This window comes from Lissotriton vulgaris, chromosome 3_2, assembly GCF_964263255.1.
Source record: "Lissotriton vulgaris chromosome 3_2, aLisVul1.2, whole genome shotgun sequence".
Lineage (NCBI taxonomy): Eukaryota > Metazoa > Chordata > Amphibia > Caudata > Salamandridae > Lissotriton > Lissotriton vulgaris.
The window spans coordinates 27,206,110-27,221,510 of NC_141690.1; positions in this window are offsets into that span (position 1 = coordinate 27,206,110).

Consider the following 15,401-nt stretch of genomic DNA (forward strand, 5'->3'; position numbering starts at 1 on the left):
TTTACATACAGGAAAATATTTTCATCAGACTATTTGGTCAGGAAAGAGGCCTTGCATGTACTTTGTCTCAAGGCAATTATCTCTGGTACAAATAACACTGTTTTATAAGTTCATTTAAATATTGATTAGACATTTCCTCACACTTGATTTCTTAGAAAAGTTACAAACATTCCTGTTACACCATGGATCTGTGCCGCCGTGAGTTTGAATATTGGCTAATAGTGGGGATAGGACCTTCCTCAGGGCACAATATCAGTTTCTATTTTGTATAAAAGTGGAGTCAGGATACTACCAATGAATGCACACTACATACGTTTCCTTGGGTAGTCAACTCTTCTCAATATTTCAAAGAATGGAGCTGAGTGCATGACACAAGCAATTCAAAGAAGCATTAAAGCCCATCAGGATCCGTCCACAGTTCATGGGTTTGGTCTTTCATGCTTCCGGTGACAACAAGCTCTTGATGGATGTGTCCACATGATATATCCATCTTTGCTCAGCTTTAAATAGAGTGTTAGAACTGCCTTAATTCGGTTTAATTTGCTCAATGATTGTCCATACAAATTCCTCAGCACATGATAGTTTTCAATAAAATGTCTCATTAATTTAGAAAGATTCTTCTGACATGTGAGCGTGCTTTGATGTTTATTGATCCTGGTTTTTGGGTTAGTCCCATGCCCACATATATTTCTCCGCAGATACAAGTCAACAAATACACAACATTTTTAGAGTCGCAGTTACTGATTTCCGATTTAATTTTTTATTTTTAAAATTTTTATATAGCGCAAACTAGACCCCAGAGGGTATCAGAGCATTTTACATTTCGGATCGTTGCGTTACAGGTTACATCAGTTACAAGAAGATAGCACGGTACAGTGAACAAAACAATGTTGCTGGAATTTGTAGGAAGGAGAGGAGGAAGGAGCCATAGCAAGGAGATTAGGGGAACTGTGTCCAATGTCCGGCTGGGTAGGTGACGGTTGAGGTGGAAACCAGGGCCAAAATCTTCTATTGCTGTTTAGCAGCTCTACCGGGCATCAGCCAAGTTGCTCAGGTCTCAGCGATCAGGGAAAATGGTTTTTGATTTGATATGGTTTGAGCAGTTGTATATAGCAATGGCTAGACACGGGGTATCAGAGTGCTTTACTAAAGGATTGTTACGTTACAAGTTACAACAGTTACAGGAGCATAGTAAGGTACAGTAAACAAAAGCAGAGTTGTGAGGATTCGTAGGAGGGAGGGGAGGAACGAACCATAGCAGAGAGACGAAGAAGAAACTGTGCCCAATGTCCGGTTGGGTAGGTGATGGTCGAGGGGGAAAGCAGGGCCAATCTCCTCTATAGCTGTCTATAAGCTCCACCGGGCATTAGCTATGTTGCACAGGTCTCAGTGTTCAGTAAAAGCAGTTTAGAATCAAAACATGGGCTACAGTTGCATAGTCAGGTGGCGGAAGAACAAGTCCCCACTAGGGGGCAGAGGTAAGAAGGAACAGGGGGAGTAATTCAGAGAAGGAGCTGGGGCTGCCATTTGGCTGCTAAGGGAACGAAGGCAGAGGCGGACGCCATATTAAAGTCAGGCACATCATGTCCAGGCCTCTGTAGAACCCTGTGTAGGCCATGGTGAAGCCCTGCTCGTGCCCACCTTGGATCAAGTGTGGTGCCTGTTAGGGCTAGCAGCGGTTGGAGACAGAGTCAGGGCTCTCATAGGGGGTGCCGGGCAGAGAGAAGAGAACAGTTGGGCCCTACTGTAGTAAATGGGGGATCGTGGACAATGGACGACGCCTGACATGGGTAGATACCATGTACCTCGGCTCAGCGGCATGGCGGTCTCCAGTGTAGTCACACTTCAACAGTCACTGAGGTATCCTCAAAGGTCCACCTTTCCGGTGCTGGCCGCCAGGGCTCCGGTCGAGTCATCCGGGATGTGGAACGACAGCAGCAGGTAGCAGTGCCAGAGGCAGCAAAATGGTGCCAGAGGGCAGATGAACCCGGTAAAAATTGCCCCTTGCTGATATCGGATGAGACCTTGATCCTCCAGGATGTAAGGCGGAAGAATGCTTATCGAGCCCACTTCGAGCAGCCAGCTACCGGGCCGGGTCTAGGTGAAGCAGCGATAGAGTTTGCGAAGAGGGCTGCACTGGGTGGCGCCGGAAATCCAAAAGCGTTGGCTACCACTACCAGGAACCTGGGCTCCCGATGCAGTGCCAGAAGCTGCAGAAAGATGCCGGAGAACAAGTGGGGCTGGTAAATATCGCCCCCCTGCTGAAATCAGGCGGCTCCGGTTGGGTCCTCAGGGACGCGGGTTGAAGGAAGCAAAAAGGAGAGCAAATGGAAAGTGTTGCCCCCTGCTGAGAACAGGTGAGACGTCGGTCCTCTAGGGGTGGGGGGAAAGACTCATCATTCAGGTGCTGGCCGCATGGGCTCTGGTCGGGACCTCCGGGATGCGGGACAACGGCAGCAGGCATCAGTGCCAGCAAAATGGCTCCAGGGAGCAAATGGTCCCAAAAAAAATTGCCCCCTTGCTGAAGTCGGACGGGATGATTATCCTCCGGGGGAGGAGGAGAAGACCCACCCTTCAGGTGCTGTTCGCCGGGGCTCCGGTCATGTCTTCCGGGACATGGATCTATAGTAGCGGGCAGGGTCTTGTCGCCAAACTCCTCTTGCCAGCAGGAGAGACCTTACAAATGGCGCCGCATATGGGGTGTCCACCGGCGCAAGGAGACCTCGATCTTCAAACATCAGGAGGTCGGCAGGCACAGGATCGTAGGAGCCCACAGGATTGTATCCCACAGCTCGTTGCAGTGGATATCTGCCTTCCAGCAGCAGATTGGCCACGGAGCGGGCTATTTACCGAGCGGTACTGGTGTCTGGGCAGTGTAGGACTGGAGCAGCCGCGGTGCTCGATCCAGTGGCAAAATATATGCTAGGGAGCACTTCAGCGGTATGTTTCAGTAGTGGTGTGCATTCCGGTCCTGGGGGAGGCGAGGGAGGGCCGGTGCAGTGGTTTTTCATGGATAAACCACCAAATTGGTAATCCCCAAACCGGGAGCTCCTCTGGTGGGTCCTACACCGCAGCCATGTTGGGCTATCCACGGTGTTCCTAGACCTAGATCCAGCTCTTTAGTTCTTTTTGTCAACTTGCATGTACTGCCGTGTCCACAGGTTGCATATCCAGTTAGGGTGTGTGCTTTCCATAGTGTTTGTATATCTCTATGTATCTTCTCCAGTTTAGGGCAAGATACATAGAGTGGAGAAGTGTGGCTCAGGGGTTAGAGGCGGCAGACCCGGAAGCTGAGATCGGCCCTGGACCAGGGTTCAATTCCCCGCCTCGGCGGGTCTTGGGCTCAATAATTCCACGGACTCGATAATTCTCGCTCCGGTGCCTTCTCGACTCACGGGTTCACACTCTGCGACTCTGGGCAATAGCTTGCTTAATCTCCACAACGCCCCCTCGCGGCGGGATGCCTGGCTTTCACCTTGTGGATACCCTGCCAGGGTTATCTCACAGGGGAATACCAGGACGGGTTCCCTAAGCAAGCGCCGGGAAACCCTTTGTGGGTAGCTGTGCGCTATATAAGCTCAAACACATTTACATTACATACATTTACATATGAACCAGTTCATCCTTGATGGATTTGCCCCATTTCAAGAAGAACATGAGTGTCTCATATTCTAAGGAGCCAGAGGTTGAAAAATGTCAATATTTGTTTCTTGGATTAGAAGAGGCGTGGTAACGTCACCGTAGAGAGGATGGTGCTCCAGTCTGATGTTGCACGTCTGGTATTAGATTCCAGGCAAACTTAGAATGGAAAACCGCTTCCGGAATGGATAGGTCCCTCCAGCACCAACAGTGGGCAGCTGAGGCTCTTGGAGTGAGTCCTGCGGGCAGAGGGGTCAGTCTGCACTGAGGAGGAGAGAAGTACGGGCCGGGCTCGGGAGGACTGACGTCTGCGGTGTTTTTGGTTAGTTGACGGCAGTGCATCCTGGGAAAACTCCTTTGGACAAGAAGGAGCCTCGTGGCTATCTGAAAGAACCCAGCACGTTGCCTCTTAGGGCACATTAGAACAGTGCACTCACTACAGCTTTTTGGCAGCAGTACGCCGTGAGTGAAACGGCCGCGGATTGGACTCACCAGCAGCCACGCCGTATGGGAAACAGCCAGAGTCCCACATGCGCACGATTAGCCACAGCATACGCTGGTCCCACCCGCAGCAGGACTACATCTCCTAGCTGCCCTGAAGGACTGGCACAGGAACATCAACGCCACCAATGCACCCGGAGGTGCTTGAAGAGGAAGGAGGGCCTCCCGCCCCGCGGGACGCACGCGGGCTTGCGCTGGGCTAAGCCCGGGCAAAGGGCGGGCAGTCCGTGGCAGTTCGGGGCAGACCGAGGCTGGGCTGGGCCACAGACTTTGGTCCTGATACCGCATACATCTGCCCCCTTCAAGCTAACTATGGTGAGATTCATATGTTATTTTATTGTGGACATTGTCAAGTTTTATTTATCACACTTGGCCTCAGGTTTGTGTACTATTATATTCGGATATTCATGATAGTCTTTGTTTTTTTAAATTAATTTTTAAGCATTTAAGGGTTTGTCACTAAATTTGATCATGTCTAAACAAAAACCCGATAGAACCACACCTGTTTTAGCTACTTTAGATAATTACCTAGTGAAAGTTGTCAAAAAAATCAATAATGATCGGAGAGCTTCGCTAGGAAGGGGGAGTCCACCTGCTACACACCCAGTCTCTCCCCCCTCCCCATCGGCTGCACTAGCAAATGATGACAGTATAGAACGAGACAATAGGTTAGTTGTCATGACCGAAGCACAGGTTCACTCTGATTATCATCCATTTACCCTGGATGTATCAATTGAGGCAATTGAGCACTGTCCACCGGCCCCTAGAGCGGTGAGGGCATGCAGGAAGTTGCAAATTAAGCGTGGGGGAATTTGTGGCAACAAAAGAGTTGAAACACCCCCAAAAATCCCTCAGGTTGTTCCTGTACTATCAGAAAGAATAGGTGCAGCAAAAATTAATCCTAAGCAACTTGACCTTCTAGTCAGAGTTATTGAAACCAAGATGGAAGAGATCATCAAATCCCTAGTGCTTAAATTGGATATTATCTCCCTAGAAGTCAAAAGATTAGAGGGCCTCCTGGAAACACATCTGGCCGTGGCTGAAAGAACTAAGGCTGCTACCTTGGGTCCAGACGTAGAGGGTAATGTAACGAGTAAAAACATACCTAACCCTCCCAGAGGGAGAATTAGCGCTACCCAAATTGCTACGCCTGATCCAACACCAATTCAATGTCAGAATAAACCGGCTGTTGCATCACCAGTGAATAATTCGGGTTTTAAAGAAGTAAAGAAAAGCCGTTCTATTAATCTCCCCCCCTGATTGTGCGCCCTATGTGGTCGTTTTGACCAATGTTCCGCCCAATGAACCCCACACCACCCTGTCTCACCAGGAATCCCAGGAGTCGCTTGAAAACAAAACAGTCTCATGGCTTAATAAGCATTGTGGATTCACAATTGCCTATTCTGATCAAATATTATCTACCAGAAGGGTAAATTGGATTGGTCCGTCTAGAAAGACCTGTAGAGGTGCCTGTGTCATCATTAATTTTAAACATCCCCAACACGTTGCCACAGCCTTGTTAAGAGCAGCCTCCCTAGTATATGATGCGAACAGTGTGTATGTGCGCTCACTTGGCTATTTCTATAGTCACCTCACTGCGGCATTTCCCGATATCAGCAGAAGCAGACCCTTTTTACCTATAGTCCGCCCTGTCTTTGAACTAACCATGCAGAAGAGGTTCCAAGCTTTAAGTTCCTTGGACACTAATGACTGACATCCACAGGGTTGTGGATCACCAGCAAGGGCAACTATAAATAGCCAGACAACTGAACTAATTCGCCTACTTATAGACCCAGAGGTAACCTTGACAGATAGTCTATTGGCAAACAATGACTGTGGGGATGCATCAACTGTCAATCCTAAGGCGGGGGATGGTATACACACTAGTGTTGCATCAGCTGCTAAAGGTATTACGCATGTTAATGGTATTTCAATTGTTAGCTGGAATATTGCTGGATTCAAATCTAAGGGGAATGTTCTGGGCTGGAAAGATCTTATCAATAGCCATGATATTTTATGTTTCTAGGAAACTTGATGTAGAGAAGATGTAAATTAAGAGGGGTTCGTTTCTTATAGTTTGGCGGTGCAAGGTTCTACCTCAGGGAGAGCCAAAGGTGGTCTTTTGATTTTGGTCTCTGTTAAACGTCATATTGTAATAAAAAGGTACTTGACCGTGGGCACACACGTACAGCTTCTGTGGCTCATAGCGAACCAAGGGCGTAATATACTACTTATTAACTACTACAATAATGTGTTTGATAACTCTAGGACTGCACTGGTTAAAGATCTAGCGAGTGAAATTGATAATTTCAGCATGGAAACAAATGTTTTATTCGACTTTATCTGGGTGGGCGATTTTACTTTACCGCTGTGTGAACTCTCAACCCAAAAGGTCTGTGGGGTTATCAATAATGGCGGGTCAGAGGACTTGCATTTTAAACATAATACCTATGGTGATTCATTACATAAGATCATGGGCTGTCATGACCTGGAAATTTTAGATTTTGCCAAGGATGATCTGGGTCTGGCTATACCTACCTTTAAAAATAAGCAGAGCAGCTCAGGAATTGACCATGTCATTGTCTCATCGAATATTACCCCACACTGTGCCCCCCCCAGGATTGAGGTCTCATCTTTAAGTGATCATAATTGTATAATCTTGGAATGTACTATGTGAGGGAAAAGCATTGTGGAAGCAGGTACCACAATCACTAATGTTGAGCCGGACAGACCTAGTGGTGTAAGAATAAGATGGGTTGGGGAGAATGCTAAAGATTTGCTAATTTCAATTGTTAAAGAAAGTCTGACTGACATTACCCTTATTCTCGATAATGACACTGATCACGGGAGGGTTTTAACTGCGTTTTCTGATATTAATAAATCCATCCATGCTAGGTTCACTAGACCCAAAAAAACACAATGTAGGAATGGACCGAGTTGGTTTGACCATATGTGTACCAGTCTATTAACCAAGCTTAAACGTGCTCTTGCAAAAAAACCTAGGGACCCAGGTGAAATTGTTAATTTAAGACTGGAGTATAAGCAAGCACTAAAGAGGAGGAAGGGTGAGATGCAGCAGCAGGCATGGGATTCACTTAATAAAGCTGCAGAGTTATCAAATAACACACTGTTTTGGGCGACAGTTAACTCTGCTTTTCTTAAGGAGGAAAACATCCCTGAGTTAACCTCCAACGTGTCTAGCGATGACTGGGTCTTGCATTTCTCCCAAATATTTGGTCTGTCTAACACTGTTGATAACTATCCTAGTAGAAGGCCCATTATTGCATTGGACATTAGTGCAAAACAGGTTGAGCTTGGGATCGGTGCGAGTAAGGGGGGGGCAAAGCCCAGGGACCCGATGGGGTTCCTGTAGATGTTTATAAAGCAGCCCCAGAGTTGTGGAGCCCCCTTTTGGCCATTGTTTTAATGCTGCTGTATGCATTGTAGCACCAAAAACTTGGGGGGAATCCATCATAATCCCGATCCACAAAAAGGGTAATCGATCTGATGCTAGAAATTATCGGCCCATCTCTCTTCTAGACACCTCAGTTAAGATCATGAGTAGAGTTATGTTGGCTAGACTAGAAGAGTGGGTGGAGCAAGAGGGTGTCCTGGCTGAATGAAATTGACTCCATTTTAAAAGCCGTAAACGCAGATGCCCCTAAAATCAAATGTGTCTCGGTACCAGTGTTATTGTATGCTGATGACGCTGTCCTGCTTTCAAGAACACCTTGCGGACTACAGCGTCTGATCAATAGATTTTCTAACTTCATTAAGGATAGAAAACTATCTATCAATAATAGGAAAACACATACCATGATGTATGGGGCTAAAAGGAAAACATCCAATGCCTTCTTTATCGAGGGTGAAAAGGTGCTAGAAGTAGATACATTTTGCTATCTTGGGATAACCTTCTCTAAAAACAAAAATGGACCAATGAATTCAATAATATTAGCAATAAAATGCCAAAAAACGCACATGGTGTTTTTAGATTTGCGACAAAAGTTGGTGACAGACGCACAAGGGATATGCTCTACATTTTCAAGCCAGATGTGTCACCATTGCAATGTACGGTGCTGGGGTATGGGGACACACCTTTTCCCACAATTTGCAATTGGAGGAGAACTCCTTTTTAAAAAAACGTTTATGTTTACCCTCCTCTGCCCTGACCGAGTTGATCCATCGAGAATTGGATATTCATTTTTTAGATGATCTACTATCTATGAGGCCATTGTTGTTATGGTGGTGGATATGGCTTCAGGAAGAAAAGGCTTTTAGTAGATCTACTATTGAGGATTGTTTATCCCTGGATAAATCCCGCAATATCACACGGTTAAAATATGTTGCCGACTGCTATTCGGAAATATTTAATATTAATGTTCTGATTGATCATAGTGCTGCATCTAAGATATCCAAAGTAGAGCTGAAAACTACATTCCTGGAGCATAAAGCTAGGAAACGGGCCTCAGCATATGGATCCATGTCCACAGTCATGTTTTACTGTAAATACAACATGAATGAAGGTTTCCCAGGTTACCTTGCCATGGTGACTAGGCCATCCCATAAGCATGTGTTAACCAGGTTGAGGTTCGGCGTGGCACATCACTTATTGGCCTTGCCAAACCTCAAAAAATATCCAACTGGGCCTTGTCTATGTGATGGCGTTACCAAACAAAGCACTTTGCACGTTTTATTGATTTGTAAATTGTACATGAATTTTAGATTAGCCTATCTGAAACCCATGTTTATCAAATATGGTGTACGTACTGTTAATCAGGCGATGAATTTACTATTTAATATGGAGTCCGCTGATATTTGCTTTTTTACTGCTACTTTTTTAAATAGTTCTATCAAGGCACGTAAAAGTATGTTTTCTTAGGAATGCTGTCTGTATTTTATAATACCTTTTTATATATGTTCTGTACTCTGTAATATTGACATTATACATGTTTTGTGCTTTTATGGTCATTTTTAATGTGCCGAATAAAGCTTCATGAATAGAATTGAATGTTTACAATTCTTTGCATTTTTGTAGAGTGTTGTCACACAGGTCAACCATTCAGGTCCTGCCTTTGGGAAGGTGGTCCACAGGACTTCCTCTGGAGTATTTGATGCTCTTGTTAGGATCTGTTTCGGATACTTTTTTCTCTCAATTTTTTTGTGTGGAGATCAGCATTTTTTGAAAAGTCCTTTTTGTCTGTACAATATCTTCTTAACCCGAGGAATTGTCTTACTGGCAGGTTGTCTCCTAAGGTTTTTGGGTGGTTACTGTCATATTGAAGTAGGTTATTCTTGTCAGTGGGTTTGGAAGATACTTCACTGCGTAAGGTGTTCTCATATGGGGTTATCCTCAAGTATAGGAATGCCATCTTGTTTCTACTCACAGTCATTGTGAATCTCAGGAACTTTTTTGCACTGTTGATCCATCTTGTAAAATCATTGGTAGAGGCCATTGTCCCTGACCAGATTTGAACACATCATCTATGTAGCACTTCCAGACATTTATGTGATCATGGAATGGATTGGCCTCACTGTATATATGCTCCTTCTCGAATGCATGCATATAGGTCTGCAAGGAGAACTGTTCTTCAAATTTGAAATCGTTTTTTCCTCAAGTTGTACGTGCGCAGCCCATCACAAGTTTGCGATGATTCCTCTTGGGGAATGCTTGTGAAGCTTTGACGTCTAGCGTCATGAGTATCTGACATTCTGGGTTGAATTCAATGTGGCTAAGGGTGTTAAGAATGTCTTTGGTGTCCTGCTTATATGATGGCATTGTTTTCACCAAGAGTCTGAGGAAATGATCAACAACAACAATGGTTCTAGTGCTGAACCAATTTCTACAACAATTGGGTTTCCTAACAGTGGTGGAATTTTTCTTGTATGTATTTTGGGCAGGACACAGAAGAATGGTACAATGGGTTTCTTTTTCATTAGGATGTGTGCTTCCTGTTTTGTGACACACTCTTTTTCCTCACCTTCTTTAACCATGTATGCAATATCCTCAACAATCTCATATGTTGGGTCTTTTTCCAGTCTCTTGTAATTCCTCCTGTCACTTAGAAGTTCTTTACTCTCTTGTCTGTACATTTGATATTTGATATTTGATATTTGATATTTATGTGCATTTGTAAAGCGCTAACGTTCGCTCCCAGGGGAGCATCATGGCGCTGAGCAAGCTGCGGAGAATAACTGAAAGAGTGGAGTGTGATAAGGGAAAAACTAAATGGCAGCCAGGACGAAGGAGTCTAGTTGTTGGTAGACCCATGTCTTGAGAAGTTTTCTAAAGTTGTTTTCATTATCTGTGGATCTGAGGTTGACAGGTAAATTGTTCCAGGCTTTGGCGGCCAGAACATTGAAGGATTTCCCACCCTTGGTCTTATATTTGAATCTGGGGATTAGAACCAGATTTGTCCCAGAGGATCTCAAGCAGCGTGGGGGGTTATAGCGCGTGAAACGATTTGCGAAGTAGCGGGGCCCTGTATTTTGCATTGTTTTGAAAACTGTAAGGAGTAGTTTAAAGAGGATTCTTTTGTGCAGTGGCATCCAGTGCAGCGAATTTAGGGCTGCAGACGCTGATGACCTTCTGGGGAGTTGTAAGACCAGTCTAGCTGCAGCATGTTGGATGCTCTGCAGCTTTCTGAGAGTTGATTTTTTCACTCCGGCCATAAGGCCATTGCAGTAGTCAAGTCGGGAAAGTATGAGAGCTACCGCGACTGACTTTCTAGCAGCAATTGGGAGGAAATCGAAAAAAAATTTCAGAGATTTTATTAGTCCAAAGCAGCGACCGGCAGTAATCTTAACGTGGTCATCAAAAGAAAGAGATGAGTCAAATTGAACGCCTAGGTTTCTGGCTGATGGGACTGCACTTGGAGGGGCCTCTGATCCTAGGGGCCACCAATCTTTCGGGCAGAAAGAAAGATTTTTACCTAATGGGATGATTTCCGTCTTAGCACTGTTGCATCTCAGATGGTTAGTATTTAACCACTTAAAAACATCAGAAAGGCAGTTTTTAAACCGGAGATCAGCGTCAGTCCGCTGTTTGTCAATTGTGACGACCAATTGAGTGTCGTCAGCGTAAGACGTGACAAGAATCCCATGAGGGAGGATGACCACTGCCTCTCCTTTGTCTGCAGGTTTAATAATCACTTCCCTGTTGTTTGATAGATCCGTCAAAGTCAGTCTTTCTGCTTTCACAGTATTGTGAAATTGTTGGTCTGACTGTTCTTCAGGGAGTACATCTCTCTTGTGACTCCTTTTTATAAATAAGCATAATAATGAAAACAACAATACAAGTAACACCACTTTGTTTTCTAAATGTTTCAGTGCTGATATTCTTGACATAGTTACTGCGGTGTTGAAAGAAGGCAAAATACATGATGTGATCCCTCTGATCGCATAATTGAATTTTTCAGCATCTAATTAACCAATGGTAGCATTTTTTTTTAAACACAAGCAGGTGCATCTGAGTCTGTGCTACTTCGTTTTTGTAACTATGTGGTTTGTGCAGGTATCAAACTCTCCTTTTTAAAGGAAACTTACTTTTGCATTCCCTAAAAACAGTTCATGCACAACTTAGTCTGTTTTTTAATTCTCTTACCCAAGTTCAAATATATATTGCGAGTGTCATGGCTAGATGTGGGGGATTTATTTTGATTTATTTATTTTGAAAGTTTTATATAGCGCAGACAAGATCCTGGCGGATGTCAGAGTGCTGTAGAAGCTACTTATACAACACATCAGTGTAAAACAAGGCACATATACAAAACATTTTGTAGAGAGCAAAAATAGTTCAGTACAACGCCAAATCTATCTCGTAGGGTGTGACAGGAGACAGATAAAATGTCTAGGTTGTTTAGATGGTTCTTTATCATAATCATGTGTGTGGTTGGTCTCAAAATTTCAATAGACTTTCTTTCCGGTGAATTTGGCCATGAAAATAGATTTTACTTCTTTTTTTAAAGAAGCAGTGGAGAGGTTAAGTTCGGTTTCTGGAGGTAAGGCATTCCATTTCCTGGGTGCCTTCCCAGAGAAGGTTCGGTTACTGCGCTTCTTGAAGATCTGATCCCACCAGAGGTTGTGAGTTTCTGTGCCAGATAGCTAGGTGCATTATGATGCATGGCTTTGTGTGTCATACATGCTATTTTCAGATGAATTCTGGCTTCCAGAGGTAGCCAATTCAAGGATTGTAGGTCCGGGGAGATGTGTGCACTTTTTTTAGAGCCAGTGATGGGTCTCGCTGCTGCATTGATTGATGCCCTTAACGGTGCCGTTGATGCTTTGGGTAGGCTGCAAAGAGAGACACACCCGTATTTAACTCTTGGTATAACTATGGTATGGAATTGCAACTTTGACAGCTTCAGCAAAATCTCACTTAGGTCCCCTGACCACGACCCTCAATGCAGCAGCTAGAAAGGTCACAGGAACGAAAAAATTTGAGCTCATATCTCCGGCACTTAGGGAACTGAAGTGGCTTCCTATTGACCAACGAAGCCAGCTTTCGCACAGCCTGTTTCATTCATAAAGCCTTGCACACAGGCAAACCTGAATATCTGGCAGCCAAACTCAGAAAGGCCGGTCAGTCCAGGAACCTCAGAAGCTCCAACACGCTTCTACTCATCCCACTAAGAGCTCGGAAACAAAAAAAACTGAACTAAATCCTTCGCGGGTAAAGCGCCCAAAATTTGGAACGCTATCCCACCCCATATCAGACTGACCTCCTCCTTGCAGAAATTCAAGATACTTCTCAAAGCCCTCTTCCTAGAGTGCTCTCGACCGTAAAGGGGAACCCAGAAGGGACTGAAGAAGGTTTCTATCAAAATCCCACCACTGGGAGGGATGCTCCGCTACTTGTTGTCATTCTGCCGCTGAGTTGGTAGACTAAAGATGTTCTGTTTTTATTTTCTTCTCTGCTCTCGCTTTCCATTCAGTACTTGTTTGCTCACAATTTTTACATGCTGTGAAGCGCTCTGATACCTTCGGGTCGAGCTAGCGCTATACAAAACTTCAATAAATAAATAAACTAGAGCTAGTACTGCCTGCTTGAAGTTATTCTGTGGTAGGAAGGGTTTCATTTTTCTCAATGTATTTATCTGGAAGATTTGCTCCCTTTGTGGCATTGCTGATGTGTTTTTGCATATTGAGGTTACTGTCCAGAGTTATTCCTAGTGATTTTGCTGAGTCCACAATGGTGGGTTGAGCGTTGAATGCTGTAAAATGTTTAATCCATTCTTGCATTTTGGGGACTTGGGAGGGTGGAGCTATTAGCAGGAATTCGGGGGCATATTATCAAGGGGGTTTATCTCCTCTTTTTTGGCTTTAAAAGCCAAGAAAGCGGAGATAACATTATCTCCCTATTACCTAGCTGTCGCTAACACCAGTTAGCGACAGCTAGTAGGAGATAGCGACCATCTTGGGTCCCACTTTGCATGTCTGCCAGCCAGGTTTGGGTATTCCTAAGCGTTGCATTAAGCAGTTTGATGTCATCTAAGGTGTGAATCTTAAGGTATAGTTGTGTATCATCAGCGTACATGTGATATTGCACGTTAGATGCATGTAGAATTTCAGTGAATGGTTCCATGAATAGATTAAACAATGTCGGGGGTAGTGAGGACCCTTGCAGGACTCCCAAGGTTACTGGGACAGGCTTGGACAATGAGTTGTTGAATTTGAATTGTTGTGTCTGATTTTGAAGAAATTAGGTAAACCAGTTTAGTGCTAGCAGGATGAGTAAGCAGGATCCATTTTGATCCAGTATTTGCAGTGCGTCGTCAATTATGTGGTAGAATGAAGGCTATTTTGCTCACAATGACGATTTAGCATTCTTTTATAGTTATCATGTGAATATTAAAGTAGACTCTCGTTGCAATGTGAATAGAGGAGCCAAGCTTACAAAAAATTACATTCCCAGTCTAATCTATGATAAGAGGGATCATATCATGTCTATTGCCTTCTATCTACACTGCTGCAACTATGTCAACATTATCAGTACTGAAAGAGAATCGAAAATATGTTGATGCTACATGCATTGTTTTCATTTTTATGTTTATTTATATTTGTTTTTAAAGTGTTGCAGTCTTTGTAGTCATCATAGTTGTGCTTAATTAAACACAAGTGTACCCTACTACTATGTTAAATTTTATGGGGCAGATCAGTAACATTTGATTTCATCCTTCGTAATCTCATGCATATTATCGCTTTTCTTTCACTTATATTTTAGGTGGCAGAATAGATACAAGGGACTGGAAGGGCATCAATTATTTTCCTCTCAATTGTCTTTTTTTCACATGGTGTGTTAATTAAACACATTTTAATTCAGGCAAGCTCAGTTCAGCTCAGTTCGTAAGCTTTATTTCGATAAGTAAGTATCTTATAAGCTATACAATCCAATATAACAAGTATACAGAATAGACCATAATGCACATATTTTGAAAACAAAATATACAAAAAGAGCTTTAAAAATTGATTAGTTCATAAGGCAATAAGCTATAAATAGTTAAAAAGTTGTCGCGGCAAACACGTAATGGCACACACGTAATCGCAAATGAAAAAGGAGCATTACTGGAGACTAAGTCCATTTTCAGATTCCGTACTTCAGGAGTTGGCCTTCATTTTTTGCGCTCTGATACTCCATGTCCATTTAGGATATTTAGCTTATCCACAGACGTAGAGATCCCGAGTGTCGGATTTTAGCCCCTTAGGTGCTGCTGTCAGGGCTCCACGAATTTCCAATTCTTGTCTCTATGTCGACTTGCACAGGAACAGAAGATGCTTGCTTTCCAACTCCCTCTCTCCAATCAGTCGGAGCTAGATTAGAATCATAACTCCAAGCAATCAGAAAAAGGGAAGGGGAAAAGTGGAGAAAATAACCATAAGAAAAGAAAAGCACAGAAGAGACTGGTCCGGGTCCCTCGATACTCCAGTGAATCCTTCTCTGACTTTATCAGCCAAACTAGGTTCCTGTGAATACTAAACACATACAAATATTTTTTAGCCCATAAACCTTAACTCTGATCTACCTTCTTCTATTGATATCTAGACCTACATACCCATGGGACTGCATAGACCTGTAGCTCTTCTTTCTACTGTGGGGTTTCTTTATCTGGAGTTGCCTTTGTGTTCAGTCTCACTAAAATGAAATGACTCAGTTAATATTCCACTCTAGCTACTCTCTTAGAATATGTGTTGCTGTCTTTAACATAAAAACTATAAACCTACCACGCTATGCAACTTGGTGTCTTTTATTCTTCCCCTTTGTTATA